Source organism: Pelodiscus sinensis, chromosome 30, assembly GCF_049634645.1.
Source record: "Pelodiscus sinensis isolate JC-2024 chromosome 30, ASM4963464v1, whole genome shotgun sequence".
Taxonomy (NCBI): Eukaryota; Metazoa; Chordata; order Testudines; family Trionychidae; genus Pelodiscus; species Pelodiscus sinensis.
The window spans coordinates 4705651-4724959 of record NC_134740.1 but is presented as its reverse complement, the minus strand read 5'-3'; positions in this window follow the sequence as shown (position 1 = coordinate 4724959).

The window sequence follows — 19309 nt, the reverse complement described above, 5'->3', positions numbered from 1 at the left end:
TCCTGAAGGTAAGCGCCCCAGCTGAGCAGAGAGGCATCTGTAGTGATTTGTAGTGATGGTTTGTGGGCATGAAAGGGGACCCTGTTAGCATATTGTTGGGGCTGTCCCACCATGCCAAGAAAGTCCGGACCTGACTGGGCAGAGAAACCACCCTGTTCGTACTGTGCACCCTGGGCGTGTACGCGGTGAACAGCCAATGCTGAAGAGTGCGCATATGGAGTCTGGCATGCGGAACCACATGTGGTGGCTGCCATGTGTCCCAATAGCTCTAGACAGGTAAGTATTCGGGACTTGGGAGAAATTGATACTGATTTCACCAGGTCCTGTATGAGCTGAAACCTCTTTACCGGAAAGTATGCCCTCGTGGTCAGGGAGTCGAGTCTTGCTCCGATAAACTCCAGGTCGCGAGTAGGTGTCAGGAAGGATTTCTTGAGATTGATTATGAGGGCTGTAAACAGAGTGGTAGTTGCAGACACTGCCCTCATGGCCTCGTCAAGTGTGGAAGCCTTTAGCAGGCAATCATCCAGGTACGGAAAAATTGTAATATCGAGGCACCGCAGGTAGGCCGCCATTACCGCAAGGGTCTTGGAGAAAACCTGTGGGGTCGCCAACAGTCCAAAAGGTAGCACGCGATACTGATAGTGGTCGGACTCCACTATGAAGCGAAGGAAACTTCTGTGGGCTGGGTGTATCGTTATATGGAAGTAAGCGTCCTGAAGATCGAGGGACGCGAACCAATCCCCTTTGTCGAGAGCAGGAATGATCAAAGATAACATGACCATCTTGAATTTTTGCCTTCTCAGATGACGGTTGAGCTGACATAGGTCCAGGATAGGCCTCCAACCCCCTGATTTTTTCTGGGTGAGGAAGTAGCGAGAATAGAATCTTCTCCCCAAAAAGCGTGTTGGCACCCTTTCCACTGCCCCTAATGTGAGAAGGCGCGACACCTCTTGATGGAGAATAGTCATGTGAGAGGGGTCCTTGAAAAGGGAGGAGGAAGGGGGGGAGGGAGGGGGAAGAGAAGTGAAGGGAATGACATATCCTGAAGTGATTACATCGTAAACCCACCGGTGGGTGGATATGAGAGCCCAACAATGCTGATAAGGCCTGAGACAATGATGGAATACACCTTTTGTGATGCCTAGAGTTTCTGTTAACGGGGTGGTCTGAAATCCCTCGATGAACACATCAAACCTGCTGCCGGCCCTGCTGTTGGACAGACGCCTTGTTAGGTTGTTGGCGATGCTTTTGGGGACATTGTTTTGGCCTCTGTTGATCGTATGGCCTGGTCCGAGGCGTCGCATACAAGAATGGTCTTTGCCTGTTGTAGGGTATGTATTTCCTACGTTTGTGGGGGGGTGTGTACATCCCTAGTGTCCTCAAAGTTGTACGTGTATCCTTGCCCGAGTGGAAGACCTGATCAGTTGACTGGGCAAATAGTGGCTTGCAATCAAAGGGCAAATCCTCCACCTTGGCCTGCAACTCCTTCGGGACAGCGGGCTGGTGTAGCCAAAACACCCGACGCATGACTATGGCCGAAGCTGTGGATCTAGCAGCTGCATCAGCTGTGTCGAGGGCGATCTGCAAGGCTGTTCGGGTGACCATATAGCCCTCTTGTATCACCACCTTGAGAATCTGACGTTTGGAATCCGGCAAGTGCTCAAATAGAGGGACCAGTTTCGAATAGTTGTCGAAATCATGGTTTGCTAGCTGTGCCGCAAAGTTACACATCCTCAGAGCAGAAGTGGAGGAGGAATATACTTTCCTGCCCAAGATATCCAGTCGTTTAGCCTCCTTGTCATTTGAGGAATTTTTGGTTTGAAACGTTCTTATTCTCTGCTGTGCAGCGTCCACAACAAGGGAGTTAGGCTGAGGATGTGTAAACAGAAACTCCATATCCTTCTGAGTTATGAAGTATTTCTTGTCCGACCGCTTATTAGTTGGTAGCGATGTGGCCGGAGTCTGCCAGATGTCGTTGGCAACCTCCAGTATAGCATCATCAAAGGGAAAAGCGAGCTTTGACTTCTGGGAAGGTTGTAAATTCTTAAGCAGCCGATGTTGTTTCTGTTGCACATCCACAGTCTGGATGTCCTGAGATTGCGCAACCCTCTTGAAGAGCTCCTGGAACTGCTTGTGGTCCTCCATAGGAGACAAGTCCGCAGGGATAACTGCGTCATCCGGCGAGGAAGAGGAATGCTGCACCCGGGAATCAGGGCTCTGTTGTCCCTGAAGAGGAGTGTGGTCCTGCTTATCCTCCTGATATTGTGAATCCAAATCCCCAGCCAAGGATGGTGGGGCAACATAAGGGGTAGACTCATCTGGACCATGTGGAAATTCAGGCCGAGAAGATTGCGGTGACCGTGATCGTGAATACATTCTGCGGTGAGATGAATGAGAAGAGCACTCATGATAACATCGGTCATCCCGCCGGCTGTGGCAGGGAGAACGGCTGTATCTTCTCACCGTGTCATATCGACGAGGACACTCTATACATCTTGGAGAATTTGATGAAAGGGATCTCTTATAGTAGCGTGAAGGAGACCGCGAGTAGTGGTCCCGATAGTATCGACGTGGCGATGAACGACGAGGTGACCTGTAGTAGAGTTCCCTGGGGGCTGTGTAACGGTGAACACAACGACGGCAATCAGCATGGGACAAGGTAGGTGAATCAGGTCCAGAGGAGAAGGTGACACGGTCCGGTGTCAGTGACGGCGTCCAGACCCTTGCAGATTTTTGCTGCGCTTTAGTTGGCACCGAGGAATTGAAGGCAGGCTGAGGAGGCACTTGCGGCAGAACAGCAGGCAGTAAAGGAGCCTCTGTCACTTGAACGTTGGCAGAGTAAAGGCTCGGTGCCGCTGGATCAGCCGGGGGCTGGGTTGGCAGAGACTCTTGCTGTGGTGCCGCATCCGGTGCCGATGTGCCCGGCACCGAGGAGCATGGAACGGCACTTGGAGAAGGCGCTGCGGGTGCCGACACAGCTGGTTCCAGCCGCGCATGCACCAGAACTCCCGGTGCGGGGGCTTCTCTTGCCGGCTCCGCAATGGCCGTTGAAGCCGTTGCCGGCACCGACTCCGCTCGCAAACCCTTTGTGGGTGCCGGAGCGGAGCTCTTGTGGCGGGCTGCAGTTGGGGCAGAGGAGCTACGGCCCTTGCCTGACTTGTCCGCGGGGAGTCTCGGCACACAGCCAGAGCTCCCCGGTTTGTCCGAACTGCCGCCCGGCATCCTGTGGATCCTGCGGGAGATCTCTTGCCCAGTGTGATCTTTGGGTGCAGAGCGTGGCTCGGAGACTTCTGGAGCTTGGAGAGCCTTATTAAATAAAAGGACCCTCAGTCTCAGCTCCCGATCTCTTCTGGCGCGAGCTGTCAGCTTCGCGCAGTGGCTACACTTTGCTGGGACATGAGCGTCCCCAAGACATCTGACACACCGGGAGTGTCCATCTGAGACAGGGATAGCCTCCTGGCACTGAAGGCACTTCTTGAAGCCAGGTGATCCTGGCATCCTTGAGTCCCTTTCCGTTTTATTTATTTTCTTTGTCAATTTCAGTCAGGAAGACACTGACTGACCACTGAAGAAGAACGTTTTGTTTTGTTTTTTTTTAAACCAGGAAAAAAAGAGGGGGACTACAACTACTAACACTGTAACAGATAACTATCTATGACTAAACAAGAAAACTAACTGTAACTAGGAGATTTCCCCTTCTCCTCAGAGAGAAGGGAGCCTAATCTAACTCCGTCTGCAGCTGCGGATGGTTGGAGAGAAACTGACAAGACCGGACCGCGCTCAGATGAAAGGCGCGAAGGGGCAGTTGAACATGCGCAGTCCAGTAGGGGGCTACTGCTAATGAAAATTCCTCTGGTTTGCGGCGCCGGGACGAGCCCAGCACCTCGAGTGGAGCACCCTCGGGGACACTACTCGATGAAGAACTGATCGATTTCATTTCATTAACAGGCACAGAACGTGGAAGGGTAATAAAATAGAGATGAACTGATACAAATGGCCCATTTAAGAACAGGGCTTCTTTCTTTCTTTCTTTCTTTCTTTCTTTCTTTCTTTCTTTCTTTCTTTCTTTCTTTCTTTCTTTCTTTCTTTCTTTCTTTCTTTCTTTCTTTCTTTCTTTCTTTCTTTCTTTTTTACCCACCTACCCACCCACTAGGGAGGTATTTAGAAATAATCCCCTTAGGTCAGTGGTCTCCAACCTTTTTACACCCAAGATCACTTTTTAAATGACAGACCAAGCCAAGATCTACCGCCTCGCCCCTTCCTTGAAGCCCCGCCCTCTCTATTCTCCTCCTGTCCATCACTTGCTATCCCCAATCCTTATACTGCTACTTTAAAAAAAAATTCCCACCATTCCTCGCAGCTACTCACCTGTGCTGTTGCTCAGTGAGTAGCTGCTCCTCAAATGAGGAAATCTAATGTAAATGTACTGCGCAAGCGCGCAGTTCAGAGAGGGCTCAAGAGCTACTCTTAGAGCCTCCGAGATCTACCGGAGGTGTGTTTCTGCCACCTTTTGTGAGCTGGGCCAGCTCAGCTTCACTTTGTATTAACAAAATTTGGACAGATTTGCCCAGGCCTTGGGCCTCATACCCGGCCTGTGAGATGTGGACTGATGTTTCAGGCCCTTTTCTCACTACACCCTAGTAATGGGTGCTCCATGACAATCCACCCTCACAGACACAGGCACAGATGGATTTATGGAGACAGACACACTCTAATATAGATACAGTATATAGATTTGCTATACTATATACTGTATAGCCACCTTCCCCCCTGCAACGTCTTGTGCCCATTATACAGTATAGCCACCCCTTCCCCACCCTTTCCCACCTCACCCTCTGCAGTCCCTAGTTACCATTATACAGTATAGCCACCCCTTCCCCACCCTTTCCCACCTCACCCTCTGCAGTCCCTAGTGACCATTGTACAGTATAGCCACCCCTTCCCCACACCACCTTCTATTGCCTGGATTTCAACCTCTTACCTCACAGCCTGAATTTGGTCTCCAGAAACTCGTTCCTACCCTTCCCTATGTCATTGGTACCTGCATATACCACGACCACCAGCTCCTTCCCAGCACTACACATAAGTCTATCTAGATGCCTCGAGAGACCCACAGCCTTCACACGAGGCATATGGTTTTCCCGGTCATCACAAACCCAGCTATCTATGCTTCTAATGATCAAATTCTCCATTCCTAACACCCATCTTTTCCTAATGACTGCCGTTCCCTCCCTTGGAGATGTATCCTCTGTGCAAGCGGAGACCACATTTTCTGGAAGGAGGGTCCCAACCATGGGATCATTTCCCTCTGCTCAGTTGTCTGTTCTCCTTCCCTGAGCCATTCGTCCTCCTTCACAGCACCGGGGCTTTCTGAGTGGAGGTGGGACAGTTCTACAGTGTCCCAGAAAACCTCTCAGCCTCCCTTAGCACCTCTGATTGAGCCACTCTGGCCTCCAAAGCCCGCATGTGTCTCTGAGGGCCAGGAGCTCCTTGCATCAAAGGCACACATACGCCACCCGCCCAAAGAGCAGGTATCATGCATGCTACATTGAGTGCAATGAACAAGAGAGCCCCCACTCTGCTGCTGGGCTACTCCCTGCCTTCTCTCTCACAGAAAATTAGATTATTGAGAGATTTTTTATTTAAATTAGGTAGTTTTGGTTTTAGTGTATTTTAAAAGTTTCAAAGAAAGGCAAGTGTCCCTCGCCCTCTTCCAACTCCCTCACAAACCTCCCTGTGAGCTGCCCCTTGGTCACAATGCTGTCCCCTTGGCACTGGACTGTCTGGGAGCAGTGAGCTGTTGCCTAGCAGAGATCACAGCCCAGGCAGAGGCTGCCCAGAGTCCAACTGAGGGTTCCCACAAGCAAGCAGGTGAGACAGGTCTCTAATCACACTGTAAATTAGACCCAGGAGTAGAAAGGACCTGTGGGAACTGAACCTTCCCCGCTGGGATCCTGAAGGGACCTTTGAAGTAGAGCAACATGGATGATGCAAACGGCATTTCCCTGCTGAGCTGTAGCAGGAATTAGTGTCTTTGGGGAAAAAACCCTGAAACAAGCAGAGCTAATCACACCAACTTTTCTGGGGGTTCCTTGGCACCTGGGGATTCTGTTTGTGTATCTTTGAAATTAACTCCCACCCTGTCTGCGCCTGCCTCACCCCTAACCCCTCTGGTGACCTCTCAGCAGGGTGCAGAGCACTGGTAGAGAGTCACTGAGAGCCAGGACAAAAGAGGTCACTGGCTTATCTAGTCTGACCTCCTCTGTCTCGCTGGGCCTTCGCTTCATTGACACAGGGGCCCAGCGCACATTAGCCCTGCAGCAAACAGAATGGAAAAGAGAAATGTTGTTGCTGGTCTTTGTCCCAGGACTGAAATGCAGGCAGCTCTTGCGTTGCGTACAGAGTGTGTAATGTCCTGCAACACGCTGAAAGAAACAGAGTGCACAGCCATGCAGTCATGACAGTTGTGTAGAAAGTAACAGCTCTAGGGCTGAAGAGCTGACGGCAGAAACACAAGAGACTGACAAGCTCAGATTTTACATCTGCATCTGACGAAGTGGGTCTTTGCCCACGAAACCTTATGCTCCAATAAATCTGTTAGGGTATGTCTACACTAGCCACCTTAGTTTGAACTAGGGTGGTGTGACGGCGCGTTGGGGGTTCCGAGAGCGAACTGAGCAGGGTCACTCCACTCGTGACCTAGGGAAGTTCGGGTCCTCTGCGTGGGAACCCGCCCCGGGGACATGGGTGCTCCCCTTGACTCAGGCCGGCCGTGGCAAGGCCCCACATGAGCTGGCTTCCCTCTGTCCACTCGCCGCCCCGCTCCAGGGCGACTGGCGCAGGCCTGTCCTCGGGGGTCACACCCACCCTTCCGCTGGCCTTGATCTCTGGCCAGGGTCTCTCGGGCCGGGGCCATGAGCCCAGTGAGCCTTCTCTGGACAACCAGGGCGGCTTCCACCCCCGAAGCACCATCCAGGGAGGCCTTCCCCTCCCATAACTCTCTCAGCCAGCCCAGAGGGTCTATCTGGGGTAGAGACCCCCAAGCCGCTTTCCTCCTGTCTTGGGCCTTCCCGCCCCTCTGGCAGGAGTCACAGGACCGGCAGTACCGCTGCACGGCTGTAAAGATTCCCGGCCAATAGAAGTGCTGGAGCAGCTTCAGCTGGGTGCTCCGGATCCCCCGGTGGCCCCCAACGGGGACATCGTGGGCCAAATACAGCAGCTTGAGGCGATACTTTCGGGGGACGACCAGCTGCCGCTGGACCCCCCATGCCCTCGCCTTCCTGGGGGGGAGCCACTCACGGAACAGGAGCCCACACTCCCGCAGGAATCTCTCCTGGCCACCTCTCCCCCGGGGCTGAGCTGCACGGAGGCCAGCCTGGTCCCTCAGCCTCTGCAAGGAGGGGTCTGCCTGCACCTCAGCCTGGAATTCAGCTGCTGAGGCAGGGATCGGGACCTGTTCCCCACCTTTGCCTAGGTCCAGAGTCCCAGCCTGACTGGACCCCGTGTCCACTGGGATGGGACCCTGAGGACGCTGCCAGGAGTCCTTCCCTGGACCCACGTTGTCAGCCCCCCGCTGGCTCTGGTTCCGGGTAGTGACTAGAGCCCGCTGGGATTCATGGGGCCACTCCTCTAGGTCATTCCCCATCAGCACCTCGGTGGGCAAGTGCGGGTGCACCCCCACTTCCTTGAGGCCCTCCTTGGCCCCCCATTTCAGATGCACCCTGGCTACAGGCACCTTAAACGGGGACCCGTCTATGCCCTTCAGGGTCAGCTGCGCGTGGGGTAGTATCCGGTCTGGGGCCACTATGTCGGATCGGGCCAGAGTCACCTCCGCCCCCGTGTCCCAGAAGCCCGTCACCTTCCTACCATCCACCTCCAGGGGTATGAGGCACTCGCTCCGCAGGGGCCGTCCTGCCCCACCCGGTACACGGAGAAATCCGCCTCCCGAGGGTCAGCCCTCCCAGGGGAGGTGCACTGAGCATCCTTCCCCTCTCTCTGAGCTGAGGTTTGCCTGCCAGCCCCTGCCTCTGGGGCAGCCTGCCCTTCCTCCCGCCCCAGCCACTTAACCCTGGAAAGTCCCCGATCCTGGGACCTGGTGCACTGAGCCCTCTTGTGGCCTTTTTGCCCACAGCGCTGACAAGTTAGTCTTTGGGCTGTCTCTGTCCAGGGCCTGGCTGGTTCTCTGGGGTATCGATGACTGGTCCTGGTCTCTGGGGCTCGCCTCGGAGGTGTCTCTCTCCGTTGCTCCGCCGAGAACTGGTCTCTGCGCGGTTCCCTCTCTCTCCGGGACTCCGGTTCACACCCGGACCGGCTCTCCGTGAACTCATCCGCCAGCCTCCCGGCCTCCTGGGGGTTCTCTGGTCTCCGGTCCTTGAGCCACAGCCTCAGTTTGGGTGGGCACGCTTCATAGAACTGCTCCATCATGACCAGCTTGAGCAGCTCCTCTGCGGTCTGGGCTCCGACTCCAGACACCCACTTGCGGCAGTATTGTGCCAGGCGGGAGGCCAGATCCACATAGGTCTCCCGTGGCCCTTTCTGTACCCCCCGGAACTTCTTCCTGTACATCTCGGGGGTCAGCCCGAACTTGTGCAGCAGGGCCTCCTTGACTCGGTTGTAATCCCCTGGCTGTAGGTCCTCCAGCTGACTGAGCACTCCGGCCGCCTCCTGGTTCAGTGCAGGGATGAGCTCCTGCAGCCAGTCAGCTGGGGAGACCTGTTGCAGCCCACAGGCCCTCTCAAAGGCGCTGAGGAACCCATCTATGTCACCCATGTCCTTCAATTGGGCCACCACGAGCCTCTCCAAGCATCTGGCAGTCCCGGGACCCTGGGGCCCATCCACACTTGGCGCAGCCGGTGCCCCGCCGGTTCTCCGCTCTGCCATGGCCAGCTCATGCTGCCGCTGCCTCTCTCGATCTTGGCGCTCCTTCTCTCGGTCTTGGCGCTCCCTCTCTCGGTCCTCTACTTCCAATTCCTTGATCCGCAGCTGGATCTCCAGCCGCCGTAGCTCCGCTGGGCTGGCCCCTGCCCTAGATGGGCTATTACTTGCAGGCCTCCCGGGAGACGCTGTCTCATCTCTCCGTTGGGTTCCAGCGCTCCTCCCCCTCTCTGAGCCTGACACACTCTCAGGGGGGGTCTGGCTGCTTCCCCTGGGGACAAGATCCTGGCCCTGTGGCTGGTCATTCTCTTCCAGCTGGGTAATCAGCTGGGCCTTGGTTGCTTTCCGCACAGGCAAGCCCCTCTCTCTGCACAGCCCCACCAGCTCTGCCTTCAAGAGTCGGGCGTAGGCCATCTGCCCGCTGGGCCCCTCTGTGCAGACTCACCAGTCTAGTGCTGCAGCGCCCCACGATTCCCAGGAACCGCTTCGCTCTGTCTCCAGCACGCCTGGCTCCAGGGCTCTTGCTTCTGCTGCGCCTTGTCACTTGCCGCTGGAAGCTCCATCCACGGGGTGCAGTGCATCCCACCCCTGACACCAGTGTGACGGCGCGTTGGGGTCCCCCGTCTCCTGCACCCCGAAATGGCACAAACAGACTGCACCAGCCAGTAGAATTGAGGAAGTTTATTGCCTCTCCAGGATACAGCACAGCACAGATGTAGTCTGGTCACAGAGCTGGGCTAGGATGCCTCAGGCCCCCTTGAGTTGGGGGGAGACTGGGCCCCTAAACTCCAGCTCCTCTCCCTAGGCTGTCTCATCCACCCTCACAGACAGCCACCAACCAACTAACCAACTTCCAGCCCTGCCCCCCAGCCAGGGCAGCATTCCACCTTCCTTTGTTCCTCTCCATGGGGGGTGTCTGGCCCCTGGCTCAACAAGTTTGGCATTACCTCTGCCTAGCGAGGTTTTCCCTGCTGGGTCTTGCTCCAGACAGCAGGGGTCACCACAGCCCAGCAAGTACCCCCACTAGGTCACACCCTCCCTTTCACCAGGGTGTGGGGGCACAGGCTCTGGTCCCCGGCTAGGCAATTCAGAGTGTGAGGGGGCTCTGAGCTGAGCCTGGGGCAGAGAGTTGGGGTGCAGAGGGGGCTGAGGGTGCAGGCTTTGGGAGGGAAGTTGGGTTCAGGGGGCTCAGGGCTGGGGCAGGAGGGGGTTCATGACAAGGGCAGGGGTTCAGAGCTGGCACCAGCTGGACTGCTTACCTCAGGTGGCCCCTTGGTGGTGGTGCAATGGGCCTTAGATAGGCTCATCCCTACCCTTGCCTTGCACCATTCCCAAAGGCAGCCAGCAAACTCCCTCCATCCCAAGCCCTGTTGTGCCCCTCCCCCTACCTCCGTTCTGTGGAGATAGAATACAGCATGGGAGAGGGGACACCCTGCCATAAGCACCCTTTCCTCTTCCCTCCCTGGCCTGCACAGCAAGCGGGAGGCTCCTGGGGGGCATCTTCAAGGCAAATGACAGGAGGTGTGCAGCAGTGGGGAGAGGGGCAGCTGAAGTGCTGCTCTAGATAAGAGCCACTTGGCTAAATTAGTCAAGATCACCTGTCACAGGGACCAAGATCTACCGGTAGCTCCTGATCTACTGGTTGGTGACCACTGTTTTACATCATCACAGATGCAATATTCCTCCCCTCCCCCCATTGGCGCAGATCTCATTCTGCCCAATAGGGGGCGCGGTAGTGCACACTTCCCCAGAGAGGGAGGGAGAGAAGCCAACATTCTGTAAAGGAGCAAGTGGAATTTGGCGTCTGTGGGTACCTTCCTGGTTGCTATGCAGGGCTGTGGATGACCCCCACTGGCCGCTATCTGTAGCGGCTGAGCAGGACAGGGGATGAGTCACTAGGCAAGGGTCTCTCAACCTGTCTGACCAGCTACCCCCCCCCCCCCCAAGGTGGAATGCCACCCCTAGCTGGGGGGCAGGGCTGGAAGAGAGTTAGTTTCTGTCTGGGAAGCAGGGGAGAAGGAGCTCGGAAGGGGGGCTGGGATTGTAGGGCCCAGATACCCCCCCCATCTCAAGGGAGGAGCACTGAGGCCTCCTAGCCCCAGTTCCTGTAACCAGATTACATCTGTGCTGTGCTGTATCCTGGAGAAGCAATAAACTCCCTCTATTCTACTGGCTGGTGGAGTCTGTTCGTGCCACTACGGGGGTGCAGGAGGAGGCGGGGGACCCCAACGCACCGCCACAGCGTCTCTCAGTGATGACTAGACATCGGATCAGACTTGAGGGCCCCCCAGTCCAATGTCCTACTTCGAACGGCGGCTGATGCTTCCGAGGGAGGTTTTTGCGGGGTTGTTGGAGCCCAGTTGGTCCCAGAAAATGAGAGAGACAAGGCGGGAGGGGATATTTTCTGTGGGACTAGCACTGTTGCTGAGAGGGACACGTTTTCGAGGGACCCTGAGCTGCTCTACAAGTCCAGGAAACAACCCTGTGTAGCCAGAGCGCTCCTCTCTGTCACCAACAAAAGTTGGCTCAGTAAAAGATTTTACCTCCCCCAGCTCGTCTCTCAGAGGAGGGGGTGAGACCCACCCAGAATAAGCAGAGTGGAGACATCCGCACCCCACACTGGCTCTAGGGAAACACACAGTGCTACAGCTCACAGGTCCCTTAAGGGCTCATGTCACAGTCCCAGAGGGACGTTCAGTGCCCGGTGCTAAGCAGCAGGTCAGACCAGACAATCGGATCAGCCCCTTCTGGCCTCCACACCCAGGATTCTGTTTCCATTAAAGGGTTTTCCCCTTCACCTCTCCAGTCTGCATCACTTTACACCTGGGCCAGGACCGGAAGCTTCTTGGGCCCGGCTGCAATGAGTGGGAGACATTCACCCATGTAAACCTGCAGCTCCACTCCGTGGCCGCCTCGGACACCGCCGCGAATCACCGCGCCGGACGCAGCCCTTGTGCACAGAGCACCGCAGCGACTGGTACAAAACGAGGTGAATAAACAACGCAGCGCAGTGGTCAGAGCTACAGGGACAGTTAAATCCCCAGCGACCCTCACGGAATCGATTTGGAAAAACAAAACAAAACGAGAACAACAATGTAAATACAAACCGATGTTTCCCTTGAATCCAGGAATTGCCCCTCTCCCTGCCCGCTGTTTGCCTTTCACCTACCCTAGGAGTTGCCAATCCCCCCCGAGGAAACAAACGGGCGTGTTTGCATCACAGTGACCTGCCTGCCTGAAGCCCGAGGGCACCGCCCGGTAACGCTGGGCCGGGACACAGCGAGGGGAAGCGAATCCGAGCTCCAGCAGAAACCGCCCCCTGCGGGAAGGAATATCCGGGGAGTGGCGCTCACGCTCCACCGCAATGAGAACAGATGCGAAGTGTCGTTCCCCTCTACGGACCCTGCGCCCAGCTGGGAGGGGAGACAGGCGCTGCTGAGCCCAGCTCCCCCGGGAGCGCAGGGAGCGGATGCCCAGCGGGTGTTTCCCGGCGCAGGGAGAACGAACAGCTGCATCCGGCCTCCAGCTGCGGCTGCCCCAGGGACTCGATGCTCAGACGCTGCCCAGTGTGAGGCTCCCCCCTCCTCCCCGGGAAGGCAGCGGGGAAGCGGGGCCCACAGCGAGCATCCGAGGGAGCGCTGAGCCGGAGAGAGGGTCCCTGGGGAGGAGGGGGCGATTCTGTGATCTGCGAGTGACCTAATGGCGGGTCTAGAACATTGGCCCAGCGTTGGGGGGAAAAGAGATTAGATAGAGAAATAGCTAGATAGAGTTTATGGGGGGGGGGGGGAATCGGGGTTTATGGGGGAGATCACATCATCTTTCACTGAGTTTTTTTCAATTGCCCAAACCATAGAAGGCCACAATAGACACGTCCAGGGAGGTTTCCCTGTTTGCATTTGGACTCACGGACCCTCCTGCCCTTATATAGCTCAGCGCGATGCTGCGTCACATCCCGCCTGGGTCCTCCCGTTCTATTGGCTCCGCCCCCGGCCCATGCAAATTAGCTCCCCGGGGCCTGTTCTTAGCTCGGCCGCGAGCCGCTCCCACCGCTCAGAGTCAGCGCTGGGCTGCAGCTTCTCATCCTGCCTGGAGAACGAGCCGCCAGCCGCAGCCATGACCCCCAGCCTGTCCAGCGCCCTCCTCCTGCTGCTCCCCGTGGGTAAGAGCGGAGGCTGCGCTGCAGCTGGGCTCCGGGACCGGAAGTCCCTTAAAAACTGCGCCTGCAGGAGTCACTGTCGTATTTCCCCTTTTTTTCCCTTCTCTCTGCAGGTGTCTGGTCCCAGATCAGCCTGGTGCAGTCTGGAGGTGGAGTCAAGAAGCTCGGAGAGACCCTCACCCTGACCTGCGCCGTGTCTGGAATCTCTCTCACTGATAACGATATTCACTGGATTCGCCAGCCAGCGGGGAAGGGGCTGGAATGGGTGGGAGCCGTATGGACGGGTGGCGGGACGGCTTTAAACGATGCTCTCCAAAGCCGCTTCAGCATCACCAAAGACAACTCAAAAGGCCACGTGTTCCTGAAGCTGAGCGGCCTGCAGCCCGCAGACACCGCCGTGTATTATTGCACCAGATACTATGCCAGATACACACAGTGAGGCGAAACCCCTGGGAGCCAGCACAAAAACAGAGAACCAGGCTTCCTGTGCGAACCGCAGAGGGCAGCGCCTCAGGGCCCAGCGTCTCTGCTCGGCTGCTCGCTCCATCCCACAGCGCGTCTCAAACACTTGTGAGCGACACAGTCGGTCAGTGACCCGGAGCCCCCGGAGCGGGCAATGAAGCCCAGGAGCGCTGCCACCCGGGCCCTGCTCTCTCCCGTCCGCCTTTCCCTCCTGCTGCCGCGGAGTGAAGCGCTGAGTCCCTTCCTGTGGGTGCGCCCCCGGGACGGCTCTTCCCACCCGGTGCGGGCAGATGAACCCAGAGCTCCTGCTGCCCAAGCCAAAGCCGCTCCCTCCAGACAGGGGTGTGTGCTCCGTTCCCCGGCCGCACGGGAACAAGTAACCTGAGCCGTGAGCTACGCGGGACAGGGACTCAGACCGAGCAGCCGGCAAGATCGTGAGCTCTTGGCATCTCAGTGACACCAGCCTCCTGCTCCCACGCTGCAGTAATCCCCGAGCGGCCACTGGAAACGTGGGGCCCTACCAATCGCCAGCCCCCGGCATCTCCTGGGGCCTTTTCAGCCCAGTTTGCCTCCTCAGCACGGCCCCGAGCCCGTTGCTTTATAGGAAGCAGCAAAAAAGCCAGAAACTAGGAACCGAGCCTCCCAGACCGGAAGATTTCCCGCAAACCTCACCAGGGATCGATCCGTTTAGTCTTAGTAGGGTCGTTCCAAAAACATGTCTGTGATGAGAGTTTCTGCCCTAGGAGACTTGGGTGGACAGTCCCCTTCCAAACCTTCTGGAACGAACAGTGGAAATGTAAGGTCAGATTGTTTTACATGCCTGTTCTGGGATGTATTCTCTGATGGTATGGAACCCCCGAGGGCATTACCTAGATTCCTGGGGCTCTGTCTGGGGGCAGCTCAGGGAGAGGCGCACTGAGTTTGCCTTGGCTCCTCCTCCCTACCAGGGACAGCGTCTGCCTGGCAACCAGTGGGGAGTGAGATGCTCCTCCCAAGCAGTTCGGGACAGGGGAGAAGCCATTGATTGAGTCAGTCTGGAGCCAGCCAGGGCAAGGGCAGGAGTTTGTATGGGGAGCTTGTAAGCCCCAGGCTTGCCTGCAGCTTTCCCCCTGAGAACTGGCCTCTAGGGACCTGAAAGCAAGATCCCTGGAGTGGGTTTCCTTCTCTGCTTCTGATTCCTGGTTTGTAGAGTGTGTTGGGAAACTTCCCCAGCCAGGCTGAGTTAGCCCTCCAGCTCCCTAGGTGAGACCAGTCACCATATGGTCAGCTCTGCTCTGTCTGCTAGTTGCCGGCTGCTGCCTCTTCTGTGTGTGTGTGAGAGAGAGAGAGAGATGGGCTCTGTGTGTGTGTGTGTGTGTGTGTGTGTGTGTGTGTGTGTGTGTGTGAGTGAGTGAAAGCTGGGCTATGAGACTGTAGTTTGGATTTTAGTGCAGTTGTGTAACCCACACCTTGAGCCCTGCATCCCTTTGTGGTGAAGGGAAATCCTGGGACTGAAGCAGTCTGTTTTCTGCCTGAAGAGGATCCCTGCTAGCAGAGACCAGCCCCTCTGCAGGGCCTGAGTCATCTCTGAACCTGAGGCTCATTCATGGAGGCTACGTCTACACTGGCATGATTTTCCGGAAATGCTTTTAACAGAAAAGTTTTCCGTTAAAAGCATTTTCGGAAAAATTGTGTCTAGATTGGCAGGACGCTTTTCCGCAAAAGCACTTTTTGTGGAAAAGTGTCTGTGGCCAATCTAGATGCGGTTTTCCTCAAAAAAGCCCCAAATCACCATTTTTGAGATCGGGGCTTTTTTGCGGAAAACAGTCCTGTGCTGTTTACACTGGCCCTCTTGCACAAATGATTTGCGCGAGAGGGCTTTTGCCCAAACAGGAGCAGCACAGTATTTCCGCAAGAATACTGATGATCTTACATGAGATCGTCAGTGTTCTTGTGGAAATTCAAATGGTCAGTGTAGACAGCTGGCAAGTTTTTCCGCAAAATCATATGATTTTGCAGAAAAACTTGCCAGTCTAGACATAGCTGGAGTGTGTGAGTGCATCATCTTTTAGTTAGTCAGTCAGGGAATTTGTTTGGGGATTTTATAACCTGCTGCATATTAAACCTGTGGAGGGATTTACCACCTTTCACAATTTGTGAGTCCTCTGGGCTGCACTGGACCCAGTCAGCCCCACTGCTAAACTACTGCAGAGAAGAATTTTGTGGTCATCAGTCAACAAGGACCCCAACAAAGTAGCGTAGCAACAGGACACTAATCTTACAGTTTCTGGGCACCAGTGAACCTAAAAATTGTGTTGATAGTGTTATGATATATTTGTCTCCTGTTTAATATAATTGGCTATGTCTACATTGGCACCCTTTTCCAGAAAAGGGATGCTAATGAGACACTTCAGAATTGCAAATGCCCTGGGTATTTAAATTTTCCCCACGGCATTTGCATGAACATTTCTGCCGCTTTTTTCCGGCTCGGGGCTTTGCCGGAGAAAAGCGCCAGTCTAGACAGGATCTTTTGGAAAATAAGCCTTTTCCGGAAGATCCCTTATTCCTACTTAAAATCAGGAATAAGGGATCTTCCGGAAAAGGCTTTATTTTCCAAAAGATCCCGTCTAGACTGGCACTTTTCTCCGGCAAAGCCCCGAGCCAGAAAAAATCGGCAGCCATGTTCATGCAAATGCCGCGGGGAAAATTTAAACACCCAGGGCATTTGCAATTCTGAAGTGTCTCATTAGCATCCCTTTTCCGGAAAAGGGTGCCAGTGTAGACACAGCCATTGGGCTCGTCTACACTGGCCCCTTTTCCGGAAGGGACATGTAAATTTCATGAGTCGTAGTAGGGAAATGCGCGTGGGATTTAAATATCCCCCGCGGCATTTAAAAAATATGTCCGCCGCTTTTTTCTGGCTTTTAAAAAAGCCGGAAAAGAGCGTCTACATTGGCCCCGATCCTCCGGAAAAAGTGCCCTTTTCCGGAGGATCTTATTCCTACTTCAAAGTACTTCAAAGGGCACTTTTTCCGGAGGATCGGGGCCAGTGTAGACGCTCTTTTCCGGCTTTTTTAAAAGCCGGAAAAAAGCGGCGGACATTTTTATTTAAATGCCGCGGGGGATATTTAAATCCCCCGCGCATTTCCCTACTACGACTCATGAAATTTACATGTCCCTTCCGGAAAAGGGGCCAGTGTAGACGTAGCCATTGTGTTTAATATAGTGAATGTGTTTGTGTTATTTTCTGGGAGTCTCCAACTATCTGGCAAGTACGTGGGGATTACCCTGGGATAGAATTTCCCTCCAAAACTGCCCTGGTGACCTTACCAGGAAGGAGTGAGGGGGATGGAGGCACCTCCAAATACATCTATAGGAAAAAAATTAAGTGAGTGTGGGGCGGGATCCAGAAGAACCCAGACCTGTCCATCATAACCTGTAAGCAGATTGGTATTAAAGAATGTAACCAGGTGGAGAGGGGGTGCTACAGGTATTTATGGGGTGTATACGGGAAAGGGAGAGGGGGCTGGACCTTTTACGACAGACACTCTGAGTAACTTGAAGAGTTTTCTTATCTTGGTTCTCTACTATGAAGTAAATGAACGAGTCTTCCAGGCTCAAAGATGCAAAATGGAGAGAGGCCCTTGCAGCCCTGGGCTAAGGGCCCCGGAAGAAAGATCTGCATTTTGGTGGTCCGAGATCTTTTTGCCTCCCTCCCTTAGCCAGGGGCCCTGAGCTCTTGCCTCTAAACCCCACTTCTTCATCCAGCCTGCAAAGGAAATAAATCACATCTGGGAGGTGGGAATGAGCACCAAATGCCCCTTTTCCAAAGCAGCAGCCGCAGGTCTCCCCAGCAGGAGGCGCTGCACCCAAGTAGAACAGAATTCAACTGACCCTAATCAAGGATCACGGAATCCCAAAGGGGCAGAGAGTTAATCCTATACAGCCTGTCAGGGAAACACCCACAGTTCCCTTGGGTCAGCGGTGGGCACGCGGCCGGCAGCCCCTGCTCCCAGAGCACAGACATGCGGAAGGGCTTTTCTGGGGCTTGTCCGAGGGGCTCAGCACCGTGCGCTCCGCCCGCAGCTCTGGTACTGGCCATGGCGACAGGTACAGAGCTGGACAGAGCATTGGTCTGAGTGAACATGGCAGCACCTGCCTATCTATTTTTCTATCTCGTGCCTTATTTCTCTGGCAATGGATGCTCCCTCTTCCTTTAATCCACCTCCCCACACTGCGGAATAGCTCGCGAAGGGCCTTGCTGTATCTTATCAGGCAGGAGATATGCAAATACATTTGGGCTGCGTCTAGATTGGCATGATTTTCTGGAAATGCTTTTAACAGAAAAGTTTTCAGAACATTTTGCAGAAAAGCATCTGTGCCAATCTAGACGCGCTTTTCTGCAAAAATCCAGCTTAATAGCTATGGGGGAGGGGCTCCCTTTACATTCTACAGACTATTTCTTTCATTGAGCTACATGGTCTTCATGATAGAAATCACTCCAGGTTACAGGCAATGCATATTCCACCAGATTACATTGCAAATAATTATACTGCATGTGCATGTAACACATTAAAACTTTGTCTCACTTTGTAGCCAGCTAAGAAGTAATATGTAGATAGCCTACAGGGCTGAATCTGTGATATGTTCATTTGCATATTTCTGAAAATGTGTTCCTTAAATGAAACATTGTCACATAGATAAAGATGGGAGATTTTTCTCAAAGGTATAGCTGATAAAGTTGGACTTCCAGCTCTGAGTTTTCATTAGAATTTGGCTATTTAAGTTGAGCCTTATTGCTATTTGTGATTTTGAAAACCTTTCTCTGAAGGTCTAAAAGGATGCAGATTAATAGGAGTATTACAGGGGTTTAAAAATTATGTTGGCAGGTGAATGTACAGCTTAATGTTTGTAGTCCTCAGTCACACGTATTTGTCATGTGGTTGCTGTTGTATTTGTTTGTGAAGAAGGATTTTTAAATTTTTTTGAAAATGACCTGTGTAAAGAAATGGATTTTACTGACATAATTGAAGAATGTGCTGCCAGAAGAGCTAGACAGCTATAATAGTCTTAAATACAAATGAAAATGTTTAATTATTAATGCAGAATTTTGTTTACAAATGAATTACAATATAATTAAAATGAAAAATATCCAGCTAAATTAAGTTTCTATTAAATTTACCCAATTCACATTTAATATGAGAATAGCTTCAATTTATGCATTTGACGCCTTTTTTCTATTTTTTCTCCAAAGGGGGCCCCATGAAATTGTGCTGCCCTGAACCCCGCAAAACTCTCATCCACTCTTGAGGGCTTTCAGTTACTCTAAGCACCAACACTATAAGCACCAACTGTCCCTGCTTCTCATTCTAGGGCCACCCAGTGCCCATAGCTTGGAGATCAAAGGACGTGTCCCATTGAGCATCAGAAGCTGCCTTGATTTTAAAATTGTTGTGCACCTTGTGTGAACCGACCTTCCATTCCCGCCTTGCTTTTCCCAGGCACCAGAGTCTGGGGTTGTGGCTCTTTGGACTTTGGCTCCCGGGGCCAGTGCAAGGGCATCACCTTCCAGCTCCCCCAGCAGTGCAGAATTGTAGACTGTGCTGAGCAAGAGCTCCCAGTACAAAACTGGGGCCACAAAGCTCATGTGACCATGGGACACACAAAGGGAGATTTCTGAGGAGGAGAGAGGCGGTTCCTGCTCTGGTGCCAGCACTGGTTGAATACTCTGCCTGGGTCTGGCGTCCACAACTCAAGCCAGGAGCGGATTGCTTGGAGAGGACTCACACAGCAGCCATGAGAATCCTGGCAGTGGAAATCCTGCCTTATAATGACACA